The 19,445-nt window shown below is 36.7% G+C and overlaps 1 protein-coding gene across 9 annotated transcripts in view; it reads right to left on the reverse strand.

Moving 5' to 3' along the window:
• LOC106882686 (vitamin D3 receptor) overlaps positions 1 to 19,445 on the reverse strand; it is an 886,520-nt gene that overhangs the window by 654,832 nt on the left and 212,243 nt on the right. For all 9 annotated transcript variants that reach the window (XM_089348112.1, XM_089348109.1, XM_089348107.1 and 6 more), the window contains one exon: positions 6,083 to 7,450. The gene's annotated coding sequence lies outside the window, so the exon portion shown is untranslated. The remainder of the gene's footprint in view (positions 1 to 6,082; positions 7,451 to 19,445) is intronic.

The raw sequence follows: 19,445 nt of genomic DNA on the forward strand, positions 1-19,445 counted from the left end.
CTCTTGTTAGTACTTCCCTTGTTTTCATTAGATACAGTTTTTACATCGTATCCACTTCTAGTCAAGGCGTCATTATAGTGTCTTGCGATATCATGAAACATTTGTTTGCTTGTAGTGAAGTTAGGCAATTAGCCATAAAGCGGTCATAATTATTGATTACATTGAGTCCGTATTGCATTGGGAATATAAATTTTTCTTAATACATACTCTACTCGCACACCACATACAAATAATGGATATGTACATATTCTCATCATCAAATAAATGGTGATATGCATATATTCTCATCAAATTTACTTGCATAGAAGAGGTAGGATGAACGTGTCTCCTGCATTTTAAGAGGCTCACGTCGTTGCGCGAACTTCGTGAACATGAAATGCATCGTATGAATGTAACTGTAAGTTCGATACAATAAAATATACATTAGTCCCTATATTTCTAAAATAGACACATTTCTATATCAATATCCTCAAACGTTTACACATCATAATCACAATCCAATTCTTATATCAATCCCAATGAAATCAATATCTAAACATATTAATACAATACTTGATATTCTCAGTACAATTATAACAGCAATTTTATCTAAGTTTCATGTGGTTGGTCACTTGATAACAGTAACATGATTAATCGTTGACTAGAAAACCCTTTATAACGATCAAGGGACTAGAAAACCCTTATAACAAATTAAGGGACATTGCTTGTATTATCATTATTTTTTGGTCTTTCTTATTTGAATTGTCGCTTACATTCCTTTATTGAACACTAATCTCATGATCCAAATTTTCCTCTAGAGACTACTTTTAACACAAACTTACAAAAATTTCCTCGGTACTTCAAAACAACTATATTTAGATGGAGTAAGGTGGATGTATGTAGTATCAGATCGTTCAACCAATATATATATATATATATATATATATATATATATATATATATTGGTGTCACATGACCACGTGACCGAACAGAACATCAGATGCTACACGCTGCCGATCACATTGCGCTTTGCATCGTTTTAGTTTTCGAATGACGGCACCCCGCTGGCTAGGCGAGGTGGCCAACATTCCCCCTACCCCCTGATTTTCTTCAAATATGTATGTATATATATATATATATATATATATATATATACATAATGTTTATTATGCACTACATGTATAAAGATAAACATGCATGTGTATAGTTATGTTTGATATATTTATATACACATGCATCTTCTCTCCCCAGAGACACCCCTATTTATCTGTGTGTGTATATACAGTATATATATATATATATATATATATATATATATATAATCATAAATATATAGGGATTGACAGTAACCTGCTTCTCCAACATACTGAGAATTCAGAAATAGCAGTCAAAGAACTACTGATTTCAAAACTACAAATTATTACTCCAGATTGATAGCGATATTTTTGATACACACAGAACAAAAAACAATAGAGAAGAGCAAAAAACACTTGCCTTTTAGTTAATTTAGTACAATTGTTTCACAGTTAAGAGTACATAATACTCTATTCTGATCTTCAGCTAAATATTCTAATAAATTTGTTAATGTCTAAATAACTCACGTTAATTTTCATACTGAGCTACCCGGCAGAAATTGTTAATTATTAATTTTATTACTAATTGATGATTCCCTGCCCTGCATATCTATATATATATATATATATATATATATACATACAGAGTATATATATGTGTATATACACACAATTTATGTATATATACACACACACACACACACACACATATATGCGTGTGTGTCCGTGTGTATTTTACTTGTTTCATTTCCTGGATTGCAGCCATAACAGGCACTGTTTGTTATTGCATTATTTGCTCAATGGTTCCCGACGAATTTAGTTCATGTCCCACCTTAGGATCTTAAAATTTTTCTGTGGACCTTTAAATATTATAAATGAAATATGTATTTCAATTTTCTAATAAATAGTAAATGGTAGAAACCGATCTCCCAGGAAAAAATTAAAAACTTATTAAAAATAAATTTTGTAAATTTCGAATCGTTGCAATATTTTAAGTTTTAATTGTTTTAAATTAGTTTTATTATCAGGAAATTTATTTCGATGAATATTTAAAAAATCGATAAAATATCATGGAAACAATTTACGAACAAAAATTTATAATAGACAGAATTTTTTCTCAGCAGTGACCTGTTTTCGAACATTAACGTTATAAGCTCCATAAAAATATCAGCGTCTATCAATTACACACTTATTCTTTATTATATTCTCTATATTTCAGAAAAAAGTGGGTTCATGAAACAACCATTTACAAACGTATATCATTTTTTGTGATATAATACAAACTCTCATTGCCACCACAAAGTTTATAACGTCTGAAAGATAAACATGTTTTGTGCACAAAAAATATTTTATTAAAATACAACGATATATCATATAAACTTTTTACGGAATTCATTCGGTGAAGTCATTGCGACTGAGGCAGTTTTGCAGGCTTCTCAATATCAGGGTCAATGGTTAACGACAAATGAAGATCATCTCAGCTTGTCTGAGTGTGAACTTTTGATAATAGGAAAGGTACCCGGCTAAAATTTGATTCAACTAGAACAAGCAATGAGTTATAATTTTAGTTTCTGCCAAAGCAATGGGGACGCCATAACAATTTCACTGCTTGTTGACATGTTTGTTATTGAGCCTATGATTAAATTTAGCTTAAGTAGTCGGATTAGCCCAGTACGGCTTTCTTGTTGTCTGATATCATTAGCTGGATATGTCCCAAACGAGTTTACCACCCAACTTGGAATGTTCATTTCCAGATCATTGAACCTAATTTCCTTATCATTCTGCAATTTCTTCAAGTGCTGGATGTACACTGAGATACAACCCTTTTGCAGCTCCTCCTCAGTAGCGGAAAGGGGTCGAAAATGCATCAACTCCTTACTAATATCTAATTTGAATAGATCTAATTTTCAAAAGAAAGCACTTGTAACTTCTTTGCAAATTTAAGATTTGTATTTTTTCTTGTAACTTTGTTCAGTAAATTTAGCCTTTCAAATATATCTAAAAGTCACTTTTGGCAGCTAAGATTTGTTCTTCAAGCATTTTGCCATTCAGAAACTTTACACTGTCCAAAAGTTCAACAAAGTGACTCAAAGAGTGTCACCGGATGTGTAAACTTCAAATTCAGTAACGTAATATTTAATTCATACAATACTTTCCAATGCCAGCTTAATACTTTATTCATCAATGATAAATTATTATCGAAGTGTCAAATGAATTCTTTTTCCTGTTATGACGAAACTTAAGATACAGAAAATACATTGTGTGTGTTTGTGTGTGTGTCTTTTTGTAAGTTTCAATAGTTAATAGAACATTTTAGGAAGAAATAGAGTGGTAGTTATGTACCCCCACATCATTCAACCTGTGCCCCAATTCTCAAATTTTTCTGTGACACCAGTGAACTTTGTCGTAGACCCAGGTTGGGAAATACTGCTTTAGTCGATTGATAGCGACCCTAGAATTTAACTTTAGATCTGGATATCATCTTATCAAACACTAATAGTTGAACCTCGAAGTTACGGGGAAAAAAAACCCCACAAAAATAAAAATAATAATATTAAAAACAAATTCCTGGTTTAGAGTGGTGTCAACGTGAAAGCAGCTATTGACATACCGACACACATACACACACACACACACACACACACACACACACACACACACACACACACACACACACACACACACACACACACACACACACACACACACACACACACACACACACACACACACACAACTGGCTTGCAGAAGGTTTGCTTTTGTCGGCTTCGCTTAAAAGTCGTTAGTCTTGAAGCTTTAGTAGAAAATACTTACCTAAGATGTCATACAGGTGCAGTGGAACTTGAAACCACGTGGACGTGAAACGAATTTCTTAAACACAATTCCATGCCTGCTCATGTAGACATACATATACGTTCACACACTCATATACAAATGTGTGTGTGTGTGTGTGTGTGTGTGTGTGTTTTGTGTGTGTGTGTGTGTATACATCTATGTGCATGTTTGTGTAAACATTGTGTGAAATTAACTTACTTGTCCGCACACATACATGCCACAACAGTGACGTACATGTTATTTCGTATATAGTTATATATACGTACAACATAAAGTTGTCTGTATGTGCGAACGCGCATATATATATATATGTATCGTGGATGGTACTACGGTATCAGATTGTTCCATAGTTTTTGATGCGAGGTTAACGTAATACCATAGCTGTGGAGTAGTTACAAGTAGTTACAAACACTGTGTCTGCGCGTGCTTGTGTATACATGTATGTGTGTGTGTATGTGTGTGTATGTGTGTGTGTGTATGTGTGTGTGTGTGTGTATAATATTTACTTTTTTTATGTTCATATACATCAGTATGTTGTTTCATTAACGTTACATATGGAAACCGGCAACATGCAGACATAATTGACTTACCTGTAGTAATACTGTCAGACACACAAACACACAGATGCTTGTGTTTCAGTGTAAGCAAAACGAAGAAGCTGATAAAAAGTATATATAAATCCAGATTAAAAGTTTCTTTGCACCGAACTGCTGTCTTACCGTTAAAAATTCCGTATATATTTTAATATATTAAAATAGGTAATGATAAGTGCACCAACAACAATAATAATTATAATCGTTATAGTTATAATCATGCATAAGTATGTGTACGCATGCCATTATCGTCATTTAACGTCCGTTTTCCATGCTGGCATGGGTTGAACGGTTTGACTGAAAACTGGAGTGCTGCACCAGGTTTCAGTCTGATTGGGTTTTAGTTTCTACAGCTGGATGCCCTTCCTAACGCCAGCCACTCTGAGAGTGTTGTGGGTGCTTTTTTTTACGTCCCACTAGCAGGGGTGTCAGTTACGAGACATCGGCATCGGCCACGACAACGATCTCACTTGGCTTGACAGGTCTTCTCAAGGCCTCCGTCACTTGTCACTGCCCCCGTGAGGCCCAAAGTTTGAAGGGTATTTATGTATTTAATCAAATGCATGCATGAAACTCCCAGCGATGCACTGTAAAAAACGCTTTCGCTTAACTATGCATATCAGAGAGAGAGAGAGAGAGAGAGAGGAAGAAAGAGAGATAGAGGAGGAGAGAGAGGAAGAGAGAGAGAGAGAGAAAGGGAGAAAGAGAGAGTTGCAAATAGTAAGAGAAAATTTTAGGAACAGAGTGGCAGTTGTGTGGCTCTTTTTATTGGGCCTGTGGCCCTTTTCAATGAGCCTGTGTCCCAGTTCCCAAATTTTTATGTTAGACCTCTGAACTTTTCCGTGTAACCAGGTTGGGAAATGCTGCTTTAGTTGAGGACATTTGACCCTAGAATTTATTTTTAAGGAAAGAGAAAGAGAGAGAAAAAAGAGAGATAGAGAGAAAAGAGAGAGCGAGAGAGAGATATAGCAAGAAAAAGAGAGAGGTGGAGAGAAAATGAGAAAAAGAAAGAGAGAGCGAGAGAGAAAAGAGAGAGAGATAGAGAGAGAAAAAGAAAGAGAGAGAAATAGAAATAGAAAAGATAGATAGATAGATAGATAGATAGAGAGAGAGAGAGAGAGAGAGAGAGAGAAAGACAGACAAAGACATAAAAGAGAGAGAGAGAGAAAGTGAAAGTGTGTGAGAGAGAAAAAGAGAGATATAGTGAAATAAAAGAGAGAGAAAAAGTAAGAATGATAGAGAGAGATAGAGAAAGATAAAGAGAGAAAGAGAGCGATAAAGTGTGTGTGTGTGTGTTTGTGTGTGTGCGTGTGTGTGTTTGTGTGCGTGTGTATGTGTGTGTGTGTGTGTGTGTGTGAGAGAGAGAGAGAGAGAGAGAGAGAGAGAGAGAAAGAGAGAGTGAGAGAGAGAGAGAGAGAAAGAGAGAGAGAGAGAGAGAGAGAGAGAGAGAGAGAGAGAGAGAGAGAGAGAGAGAGAGAGAATAACACTGTGTTCACATGTAGAGTAAAAACAATTCAAACAAGGAAAAATTCAAATAGTGAAAAATGATTTGAAAATAAATGAAAATATATAAATGGTAGAGAAGGCAAAGTTTTTACTTACCTCGAATGCTCGTTTCAATGTTCTTCGAGCGCTAAACGGTAGGTAACGGTAGGTAACGGTAGGTAAGGGTGGCTCTGTATGGGGAATTGATTACTTTATGTTTACTAGGTTGGTTGTTGTGTTCGTTACATGTAGTTCAGTGTGGTTTGGAAGTTGCTTGATAGTTTATTGTTTTTCTAGTGTGTTTTAAATTGGTAATCTGCTTATTGGCTGCTATTTGTTCTTTGTCTTTCGGGCAGTGAATGAGTGGAAAATTTATTCTTTTGAAAATGGTAGGTAGATATTGGGTATGTTTTGCAGTTCCGGTTACGAGTAGGTAGAGGTTAAATTGGCATCTTCTGTATAGCAAGTAAGTGGGTTGGTTGCTATTTTTTGTGCAGTTTGCGAATACGTAGAGAACATGTTGCAAACTTTTATAATTTCTAGCAATCAATCAGAGGCGAGTGCGGTATCTGTGACTTATGAGTTATGTAGAGAGTGGACGATTCTGAAAATGTTGCAGAAGTTGTTGGTTACTGTGTATGTATTGCAAAGTGAGCAAATAGCTGTAGATGTACTGTGTGGCCCGAGGTTAAGTTTAAACCTGATGTACTGATGACGAGTAGATCTATAAAAATAGATAACCTGGTAGACATGGAAATCCTGGGTGGAGGTATAAGTGTTGAGAGTTTTTCAGGTAACCGTAAAATCGCTGTTCGAACAGCGAATAACGAATAAACTATAAAACAGTTGTTAGAGCAAAGGAATGACTTAGTGAGTCTTCATGTAAGCTCGTTACATGTTATTAGGTTAGCAAGTAACTGCAATAGGAATCATAGATGTGACTCTTGTCTGAGGTTAGCATGTGATTTGGCACATGTGAGAGCTGAACAACTTCGAACTTGTGACAATTAAGAAGCATCAAAGAATTCTGTTGTGAGGTTGCTTATGAAACTGTTACGGGAGACCGTGTAAATCTGTAGTAAAGCCAACAATAAACTTAATATTAGTTTAAAGAGTTGTGTTGCGCTGTAAATCTGAACCTGTGCTATGAATATCGGACTTCGAGTGAATCTGGTTTTCTTTTTTGAGTATGAAGCCAGCGATTAAGTTAGTTTTTTTGTTGTTGTAGGGAATAGCGTGTATTTGTGAATCTGTTGTAGAGCGAGCAAGCAGCAGCGAAGCTGTTGTGAGAATAGCGTGTAGTTTGCTACCTGTTGGTGATAGTTTACAGCTGATGTGGAATCAAATTAGAGATCTGAAGTGATGCAGAAGCAGTCTACATCGTTATTATGCTTATATCAAGTTGACTGGTTGGTAGGTAGGCGAGTTGTTTTTATCAATGAACCTGCACTTCGTTTAGATTACAACTTTTTGTTTATTGGTGATCTAATAAAGAGAAAGAAAAGATACGTATGTAACATGTAGTCAGATATATTAGAAACTGAACTATGAATTAGTGTGTGCGCGCGCTTCCGTGTGTATGTGTATTTATTTATATGTATTTATATGCATGTCTGTGTGCATGCGTCTGTCAGTATCTGTATGTATCAGTGTAGGCCAATGTATGCCTAGGTAACGTGTATTTGTATGTGACTGTCTGTGTGTGTTTCTCTATGTATTTTTACCGATATTAATTTTTCCTGTTTGCACCTATCTATATACATGTGTATCAGTGTGTCGCTACATGTATGCCTGTGAATATGCCTTTCCATGTGCATGTGTTTATGAAGCCGCGTATGTTTACATGTCCATCGAAATTTCTACCTGTTTAACGCGCGTTCGTGCATATGTATGTGATTATGTGTGTGTGTGCTTGTGTGTGACTACGTGTGTGTCTGTATATCTGTATGTTTCTGTCCACTTCTGGAATGTGTGTATATATGTGCGGGTGAACCTATCTGTAGCTATGTATAACTGTGTGTGTATGTATGCATGCTCGTTCATGTGTATGCATATATGTATTTGTGAACGAACGTATGCTTAAGTAGAGGCATCAGAGCTACTATTTATACATGTGTCCGCCATTATGCATGTATTTGTATGTGCATGCCTGTGTATGTATTTGTGCATGTTTTGTAAATGTTTGAAGTAAATCTGTGTAATACATCAAAGAAACACATTCACTGATGTACATAAACACACATAACAAAACTCAATATTTTAAACAGTTATGAAGAGGAAAACCGAGAAATACAGAGGGAATATATATATATATACATACATATATATATATATATATATATATATATATATATATATATATATATATATATATATATATATATATGAGTGTTATTTCTTTACTACCCACAAGGGGCTACACACATAGGGGACAAACAAAGACAGACAAACGGATTAAGTCGATTATATCGACCCCAGTGCGTAACTGGTACTTATTTAATCGACCCCGAAAGGATGAAAGGCAAAGTCGACCTCGGCGGAATTTGAACTCAGAACGTAGCGGCAGACGAAATACCGCCAAGCATTTCGCCCGGCGTGCTAATGTATATATATATATATATATATATATATATATATATATATATATATGAGTGTGTGTGTGTGTGTGTGATGTGAGTGTGTGCGTGCGCGTGTGAGTGTGTATATATATGTATATATGTATATATGTGTGTATATATATATATATATATATGTATTTGTGTGTCTGTGTTTATTCCCCCACCATCGCTTGACAACCGATGTTGGTGTGTTTACATCCCCGTAGTTTAGTGCTTCGGTATAAGAGACCGATACAATAAATACAAAGAATAAGTTCTAGGGTCGATTTGTTCGACTAAAAGCAGTGCTCCAGCATGGCCGCAGTCAAATGACTGAAACAAGTAAAAGAATAAAAGAATACATATATGAGAGAGAGAGAGAGAGGGGGGGAGAGAGAGAACAAACGATAGAGAGAACAAACGAAAGAGAGGACCAAGCGAGAGAGAAAAAGAGAGCAATTGAAAGAGAGAGAGAGAGAGAGAGCAAGCGAGAGAGAGAGAGAAAGCGAGAAAGGAAGAGAGAGAGAGAGAGAGAGAGAGAGTTAGAGAGAAAGAGAGAGAGAGAGAGAGAGAGAGAGAGAGAGAGAGAGAGAGAGAGAAAGAAAGGAGGGAAAGGAAGGCGGGAGTGAGAAATTGAATACAGAGTTGTTAAGCCCCAGAACACAAATGAACTACGTTTCTCACTGAATCTATGGCTACACTATCCAATGTGACATCAGCTTTTTGGGGGATAGCAGGTGTTTCATCTCATGAATTTTGGGCTACTATTTCTATCAGGGTCACGCAAACAGATTCGCGTCGTTGGCTCGACGTTTAACCAAGAGAAAGTTTTACATATGTAGATAATGAAAAGCCGACAGAAACGTCGGAGTATCGGACAGAAGGGATTCAACTATTTTTGCACTCTGAGTTCAAATCACGCTGACGGTAATCATTAGTTTTTATTCTCTTTGCGTCCATTAGAAAGCGCCAGTTCTCTCTTCCACTGGCTACTAAATTCTTGAAGCTCCATTCGATCAAGCGAGTGTCTGTTTCTGTTCGAACCTACATGGGCACCAATATCCATTAGCAATAAATAAATAAATAAATAAATAGATAAATAAAAAAATAAAAAAATAATGGTACACGAGGATACCAAGTCAATTTCGATTGTGAGTGACGGCAGTAGATTTTAGTTATTCATTTCTTACAACTTGTCTTGCCTAAGACGAAAGACGCTCCTGCTTTGCTTCGTCGCTCTGCGCACATCTTGGACAGTTCCATCTGACAGCGCTTCCGTGCATGTAGAGTTTATTTCGAACTGGCAGTATTCCTCGGTAACACTGCTAGGCTAGGGATTTTTGGAAGATAGCTGTGGTGGTACCCAGGCCTGAAACTCATTCGGAAGAGACCAGCTACTTCATTTTCGTCGAGGCTTAGTTTCTTCAAGAACATTGCTTTCATCCACCATGGCTAATTTCCAAAAATCTCTAGCCTAGCAGTGCTACTAAGGAACACTACCAGTTCAAAATAAACTCTATATGCACGGAATTTTATAAATCTTCTTGTCCATTCCATCGCATTCAACCTTGTGTTATAAAGAGAGAACAAATTTAGTGTGGCTTGTAGACATTTGACATCTGCTTCTAGCGTATTGGCGTTGGCCATCAAGCACCCTTAATTATAATTATATTTTTATAACTATATACTTAAAAATTAATTTTAACGATGTAGTGTTTTTCTGTACGCTAGCCACTGATATAATCATTTTAGTGATTATATCCTCAATTTATACGTATATATAATTTTGAGTTCTTTAGTTATATTTTGCTCCGGTACTATATTCACTTCGGCACTATTTCTGGCATTAACTACATGGCTGAGACGGGCGATTAGATATAATGTATACGCGGAAAATGTATGTATATATTGATATCTGTACGTAGAAATTTATCGGTATGTATATGTATTTCTCGCTTACATATTGTCGGTGTATTTCTACTGAAGAATGTAAAGTAATTTTAATTACAGAACACGAAATCTTAAGATAGAGAGTTATCCGAAATTTTATAAATCTTCTTGTCCATTCCTCGCGTTCAGCCTTGTGTTATAAAAAAAGAACAAATTTAGAGTGGCTTGCAGACATTTTACATCTACTTCTAGCGTATTGCCGTTGGCTCTCCAGCGCCCTTAATTATAATTATATTTTTATAATTATATACCTAAAAATTAATTTTACCGATATGGTGGTCTTTCATACGCCAGTCACTGATGTGATCATTTTTACAAAACATCCACCGACCGGATCTCCCGACCGGCAGAGGGCTCCTGACAACATTCCACATGCCAGGCACTTCATCTTGGTCTTTTCTTGACCCAGGATTGGAGTTTCATCAAAGAGATGACCTGCTGCAAAGCGAATCTTACAAAGACCACACCGGCTCACTGTCCGGGAAAATCTATAAGTAGCGTAGCCGTATGTCTGCATTACAACCATGGCATGCTTAAACCGCTATCCAGAGGGCGCTGGCAACAATTGGTCCGCTTGACTCGTGAGAACGCAAAGGAAGCGGAAAAGTAAACGTTCCAGTTTGGCCAAACATGGATTGGGACAAGATACAAGGACTGTTGTACATTGTCTTCGTTCCTTTCTACTATAAGCACAAGGCCTGAAATGTAGGAGAGAGGGCTATTTGATTACATGAACCCCAGTACTTAATTTGCCCTAATTTCATCGACCCCCAAAAGATGAAAGGCAAAGTTGACCTCGTAAAGTCAGACGAAATGTCGCTAAGCATTTTATCTGGCGTGCTAACGATTCTGCTAGCTTGCCGCCTTAATAATAATAATAATAATAATAATAATAATAATAATAATAATAATAATAATAATAATAATGAGATGAGTCAATTACATCGACCTCAGTGTTCAACTGGCACTTATTTTATCGACCCCGAATGATGAAAGGCAAAGTTAACCTCGGCGGAATTTGAATTCAGATCGGAGCGACGGGCGAAATACTGTAAAGCATTTCGTTCAGCTGGCCACTTTAATAATAATAATAATAATAATAATAATAATAATAATAATAATAAAATGCTACCTAGCTCAGATACCAGGATACCCCAAAATGGCAGAAATTCAAAAGTTAGTGCTCATGGAAACTGCCCATATCCTACGCAAAACACTTTCTATTTAATCTCAAATTTTGAAACAAACACATAATTTTCTTATGGCTTCTTAAACATTCTCTAGAACAACACTATGTGCAAAACCAAATATATGGCACCCTAGGCATAACACCAACAAGAACTTCTAACTTGTTGTCACTTGAGGTCTCTGGGTGAGACTTGGAGCCAACTTGTAGAAATGTAAAGTAAAAGTCAAACATAAAATAATAATAATAATAATAATAATAATAATAATAATAATAATAATAATAATAATAATAATAATAATAATACAGAGTGCACATTCAAAACGAAACAAAAAGTATCCGGTGACATACGGAAAAAAACCCATACACAACAAACATGAAAATATCACAAAAGAACTCGCTACATACAAAGCCAAGATCCAACCAGAAGAAAGAAAACAACAGAAATGACCTTAGATACAATAAGTGAGACCCTTAAACAAAAGAAAACATACTATAAAAAGCCAATACAATAAACAAACAAGGTAATACAGCAAATCACAATCAAACAGAAGCAAATAACTAAAATCAATAAAAATGAAGACCATAAAGCTCCCATAGAAATGTCCAAGCAAAATACACAGTCACAACAAAAGTAAACTCTCTCACACCACGCCTGATAACAATTACACATTACAAACACACATCACAACAGAGCAACCGGAGTTAATTCAGACAATAGAAGAGAAAACTAGAAAAAATCAATGACTATGGATAAACGTAAACACTTGATCAATTTATAAAAAAAACAAACAAGAAGTTTTAGTGGGGGAAAAAAAAAGAAATAAATAAGCGAGAAAAACAGCCTGGATGTCGATAGAGTTTATGATCTGATGTATTTAGCAGCAGTGGTATTACAGACGGAAACTTGATTATAATAGAGTTAGACATACAGCCAAACCTCATCATGGAAAAATGAGAAGTACCCATAATATATGAAACTGAGCGAAAAAAAAAAAAAAAGAATCAGAAAAGAAAAGATCTGTACGTAGCGAAATGAAAGAAAAGGAGTCGATATGGAAAAGAAGCACAGAATGAAATGACTAAAAGAACTGCTTAAACAAACCTATGAGTGAAAGCATATATCGTATATTTCAAATAAGTGTTATAAGATTCAGCAGAGAGAATAGCAGGCATGGCTGTGCGGTTAAGAATTTCCTTTCACAGCAACATAGTTTTGGTTCAGTTTCACTACGTGGCACCTTGGGCAAGTGTCTTCTACCATAGCTCCGAGCCGACTAATACCTTGTAAGTGAATTTGGTAGTGGAAACTACGGAAACCCGCCATATATATATCTTTTACCACTAAGTTGCAGTATTAGTTTGTTTACGTCACCGCAACTTAGAGGTAAAAGATAAGACGAAAAGATGCCATAACCTTGAAAGACACCACAGCATTAACAGAAAATGAAACACAGTGAAAGGGAATATGAAGCAATGTTCGGAGGGATTATGAAGCCCAAACAATACAAATGCACAATGGATCAAAAGGAAAGAAGAAAAGGGAACAAGAAAAATAAAATACGATCATAGTATGGCTTACTAGTAGGGAATCCACTAACTTACTAAGAACTGCTGGTAACTGGGATTAACAAAGTCTTCAATTTCTGTCTACATCCACTTGATTTCCTGTACTTATGGCTTTATGGTAACACCATTCAATGAAAAGGTAAGCGGACTCGGATCAACACAGGATTGGCTGCTAGAGGGGAAAATAATATTGATTCCATAAAAACAAAAAAGCAGAGATCCATCAAATTACAAGCCTATTACCACCTTGCTAACAGCATCTTCCATACTTTACAATAGGCTGTTTAAACTGGGGATCAGAAAAAGCGGTTAATGGAAGTGTATAACTCTAAATAATAACAACAAGCAACTGATCACTGCTAGAAATGGTAACTAAATTGCTCATAACACATCGTTATAACCTTCTAAGATATAAAGATGACACACTGGATACAATACACTTTCAGACGATATGTCTAGGGGGAAAAAACGGACAGTATCGTCAATAATGGATTATGGAGTGTATGAACCTATTTAGTATTGCATCGAATGTTGAGCGATTGCTTGGAAAAAGTATGGCGAATTGGAGAACGGACCTGACAGCATACAGAAGAAGTTTAGGGTCAGTAGAAATTAGGAGAGGCATCTTCCAAGGGGACTGCCTGTCCCTACTGATCTTTGTACTCTGCTTGATACCACTAACATTGATTCGGAGGAAAGCAAAAGTTAGGTATGTATTCAAAAGCCGCCAACAAAAAGTCAACTATTTGTTATTCATGGATGACCTCAAACTTTATGGTAAAGATGAAGCCCAAGTCAGTTCCCTCGTTGATACGGTGTATACCTTCAGTGCTGATAACAGAATGGAGTTCGGACTGAGAATGTGTGGTGTGTTAGTCTTGAAGAGAGGAAAAATTAAATGTATGGACGGGCTAACGATACCGTCGGGGGAGGTTATGAAGCAGATAGAAGAAACGGGCTATAAGTATTTGGGGATTTTGGAAATGGATAAATTGATGGAGAAAGAAATGACAGAAAAATTTAAGGTGGAGTACTTGCTCAGACTGAGAATGATCCTTAAGTCGAAATTAAACGAACGGAATAAGATCGAAGCTATCAACACCTGGGTGGTTTCACTCCTTAAATACTGAGCAGGGGTAATCGCATGGACAGTAGACAAACTGAACAGCTTAGTCAGAAAGACAAGGAAGTTGCTAACTAGATATGGGTCACTCCACCCAAAAATGACACAGAAAGACTGTATGTACCAAGAAAAAGAGAGGGAAGAGGACTTATTGGATGCGAACACAACATTAGAGCAGAAGAAAACAACATAGCATGGTATGTAAAAAAATGCCATAGAACCGCTATTATTAGAAGTAAGCAGGTCAGGCTTGTGTAGGATGAAAGATTGCAAAGATAAAGCACTGTACAAGCACTTGAGAATGAATGAAACTGAAAATAGGTGGATAAAGAAAAGAATGTATGGGAAATTTCATGTTGAAGATAAGACAGACAGAGAAAAAAGATGGCTATGGATGACTAAAAGTGATTTAAAACTGGAAACAGAGGCTCTAATCTGTGCTGCCTAAGAGCAAGCACTAAGAGTGAATTACATCAAATACAGAATAGACAACATATCAGAAACTGATAAGTGCAGAATTTGTGGACAAAATGGTGAAACCATATGACATATTACCAGTCAATGTACGCCACTAGCCCAGAAGGAATATAAGAGACGTCACAACAATATAGCCAGGCTTGTCCATTAGACACTTTGCAACAAGTATGGACTTGACAGAGCAAAGAATTGGTACGACCACAAACCTGAAGGCATCGTCGAAATTAGAAATGCAAAGATCCTATGAGATTTTATGATTTAGTGCGACCATGAGATAGAGAATAGTAATCCAGGCATAGTCTTAATTGAGAAAGAAAACAAACTATGCTGGATCATAGATATAGCATACCTAACAGACAACAAGTATGCGATAAGGAAGAAAGAAAAGTTGAGAGATATGACAGGTTAGCTTGGGAAGTTTAGCAGCTGCGGTCGATGAAAAAGGTAGCAGTAGTACCAATAATTGTCGGAGCCCTGGGAACAATGATCAAAAATCTCAAGAAGTACGTGGAACAAATAGGAACTGCAATAAGGGTGGAGCACTTGCAGAAAACAGCACTGCTTGGAACCGCTCGAATACTCCGAAAGGTGCTCGAAAAATATGGAGTGTTACCTTAGTTCACTGCTAGTGAACAGCTGACACTGTAGTACATCTCCAGCATTATTAGAAGCTGTGCAAAAGCAATGATGATGATAATAATGATAATAATAATAATAATAATAATAATAATAATAATAATAATAATAATAATAATAATAACATCGAAAAATACCTTAGGAATGAGAACCCAGGTTCGAAATTTCCCCAAGACACCTGATGAAGGCTGGAGGGTATATCAACCGAAACGTTGTGTTAATAACAAACAAGAGGAGGACAAATATCCGTCAAATGTAAATAATGTAAATAATGGACAATTAAATATTTACTATTGGTGTAGCTCTACCCCGGTAGTAAAGTTGAATGTATCGTGAAGGTCAAGTTGACGGGTACTTCAAATATTGCCTATGGGCTTGTTCAAACAGCGAAAGAAAATTTCCTACTCGTGTTTACAAATAAGGAGAAAATCTTTATCAAAAGAATGGAGTGTGTGAGTTGGGTTTTAGTATTTTTTAAAATTTCAGTAAAAAGATTAAAAAAAAAAATTTCTTCAAGGCAGTAAACAAAGTTTAGAAGTCAATAAAGAGTTTAAAGTTTGAGAAATAGATTAAACAGATAAGTCAGTTGGAGAGTTGGTTGATGATAAATTTAGAGCGACTGTGGAGCATTAACAAAAATAAACGCAAAAGGAGAAAGACGGCTTAATAGGTAGAAGTTACTGCACAATCAGAATAGAACAGTACCTTATCAGGTACAAGGTATCATGAAAATGAACTGACTTGTGCAACATTTTTATTCTAAAAGAGATAAAATATTATTGTCTTATAGGGTTTATAAGAAAATATTTAACTTCTTAAGTAGTATGCGTGTTATATGGAAAATCACAGGTAGCTGCATCCTGGCGTATACGTGCTGCCAGCTCCTGGAGAGTTTCGCCTGGCTTCCGCTGCATATCACTCCAAAACTTGAAACGCTCTCTCACAATGAAAAGTTTAGGGTCGAACTGTTCCTTCATGAAGTCAACGATTTCGTCCATTATCAAGTTGTTGATATCTTTAGGCGGATTTCCAGCGATCACCAACCCACAGGATGAAGCTCTGAGACAGAGATTCATATGTTCGGTTAACAATGAAGCGGTTCTGAAGGCGCTTTTTAAGATAAAAGACTCAGAACTAGATTTTGCCCGTGCTGTCCAGGTTGCCATTGAGACTGAAGACGCAGCAAAGGTTGCAAAAGAAACTGTATACGGTTCCAAAACCAAGCAGGTGTACAAGGTCCAGCAGAACAGGAATAAGAGTCCTCAAAAGAAACATCAGCAGTCTTATTCCACAAACCAGGAGAAATGCTACCGATGTGGAAAGGCCCACAAAGCAACAGACTGTCCTTTCAGGGAAACCAAATGTCATTTTTGTGACAAAAAGGGTCATTTGCAAGCGGTGTGTAGGAAAAAACAACATCAGCAACGCAATGGTCATTCACAAACTCCCGTGAAAAGAATCACAAAAGCTGAGCTAGTCAAGGCGATCCTAGGTGAAGTTTCCCGAGACACTCATAGTTTAATTGTGCCAGTAACAATCCAGAACAGACTGTTCACAATGGAATTGGACACTGCTACTACAGGCAATTTTGTTTCCTTGTCAGTCTGGAAACAACTTGGAAGACCAAAGCTGCAAGATGTCAAGCATCGCTATGAATCTGCCAGCAAGCACAACCTGCCTGTTCTAGGAACTTTCATGGGCCAAACCAAGGATCCAACAACTGGTAAGCAGGATCTTATACCTTACATAGTCACCAAGATCTCTGATCTTAATTTGCTGGGTCGGAATGCTATCCAGACTCTGGGAATTTCCGTAGACACATTGCTCAAGGCAAACAGTCTAAGGAAGCACATAAGTCTCAGGTGACTCCAAGCTCGGCTGATGTCGCTAAAGTTACCAGGCAGTACAAGGCCGGAGATCCTGTGTATGCACTATACTATGGACCTCGCCGAGACAAAGATCCCCGATGGGTACCAGCAATCATTAAGAAGTCATTGGGTACTCGCTGCTTTAACGTGAAGGTCATACCTCATGGCCCGATGTGGAGACGACACTGGGAACAGCTGCGACCGCGGTACACAACTGAGGAAGACAATGAACCTGGTGATGCAGAAAACACTGTATTTGAATTTGCAACAGATCACCCGATGGAGATCTCGGAAACTGTGCCACTAACACAAAGACAAACCAGACCCAAGACCATGTTACCCGTTCCAGAGTATGGACCAGACAACCCAAGACGGTCCAAGAGAACCCGTAAAACCCAAGAGAGACTTTGCTGTTGATACTTCTTGTGTAGCATCAATTTCAGTGGGGAGGTGTTATATGGACTGTTAGATATGTAATTCGTCTGACGTTCCGTGTGTCATGTGGTTCGTCTGAGTTCATTGTTTCATTGTTGTTGTCTTGTGTGACTGTCGGAGTAAAACGTCATTGATATATATATGGCGGACATGACTTTTGTTTATTCATAACGAACATTGGGTGAGTGCGTTCTTTGTATGTAATTGAACAATAAATGTAATAATTAAATTGTACAACTCGTTGTGTTATCTCTACGAGTCATCCGAGGGAAACATAACAATGCGTGTATGTGTATATATTTCTAAAAAAGTATACACAAAACTGAATGAAAACGTCATTGTTTATTAAGATACATTTAATTTGCAAAATTTAGTAGAATCTACAAATAGTATCTAATGAATTTTTATGAACACGTTTTCAAACTGATGATCGTTCTGGTTCAGGCAAAGCGATGGTTAAAAAAAAAAAAGTTTGTGGTGTGAGATCCGCTGAATGTAGAAGGTACTCAACTGAACCTTTTCGTCCAATCCACTCGCGTGGAAAAATCCCGTCTGGGTAGGCACTTATATTAGAGTGGTAGTGAGGGGTGCCCCATCTTGCTGAGAATAAAATTCCACATCTTCAAAGTCCTCTTGAATGATCGGTATGACAAGTTGCCGCAGCAAGTTCAAGTAAATGGAATCAGAGTACCGCCAAGAAATAATGGTCGAATCAATATTTTTGATGATGACTCGCATTCGTGATCTAACTTCTGGTAAATTAACATGGATACTCCTCCGTAATATGTAGATTCTCAGATTCCCAGTATGTGCAATTGCCATGCTTCATAGAGCTAATCTATTTAAATGTAGGCTCATCACTCCAAACATTCTTTGTTAGAAAGTGTCCATCTAGATGTCTTGCCAAGTACTTCACGCAAAACCGCTCTCTTAGATCCAGGTCTAATATTCATTAAAAGCAAGAGCTATTCATGAAATGTATCTTGGTTTCAATGACAGTGCTTCAAAATGCGATTCACGCTCGATTTTGAGATCCTTGTCTCACGACCTATTTGCTGCACAGATTTTCTTGAACTCTATCAGTACGTTTCTAGAACCCTTTCTTGCTTTGTGGGGCTTGTCGATGTCCGCGGTCTATCGCAACGTTTCTCGTAGACATTCTGAACTGTCCCATCCGCTTCAAACTTATCTCTAATTCAAGTTATGGTAAGTCGCTTTAGTGGATGCATTTGGAACTCCCACCTAAATTGTCTTTGTAGTTCTACTGTATTTTCAAACTTCCAGTGGTACTTTAACAAAAATTTCTTTTGTTCAAAGCTTAATCTGATGCATTTCATTATTTCTAATGTTTAAATCTAAAAAAACAAAACAAAAAAAAAACAAGAAAAAGCGAAAATTAAATGAATTAACAGCTGTTAAAGTAAGTATACCCTCTGTGGGTCACTCTGTGTGTATAGTGTGTATATAAAGTTCACCATACTATTCTCATTTGTAGTTATTAAATGTTAGATTTTCAAGTTGAAATATATGGTATATAGATGAAACTATATACTATATAATCTGTCTGCTAATAAAGACTATGGAATTACTCAATGGCATTAGAACATTTTTTGAGTAAGTAATATGAAATTTAATATAT

Source organism: Octopus bimaculoides, chromosome 2 (genome assembly GCF_046866305.1).
Source record: "Octopus bimaculoides isolate indiv1 chromosome 2, ASM4686630v1, whole genome shotgun sequence".
Classification (NCBI taxonomy): domain Eukaryota; kingdom Metazoa; phylum Mollusca; class Cephalopoda; order Octopoda; family Octopodidae; genus Octopus; species Octopus bimaculoides.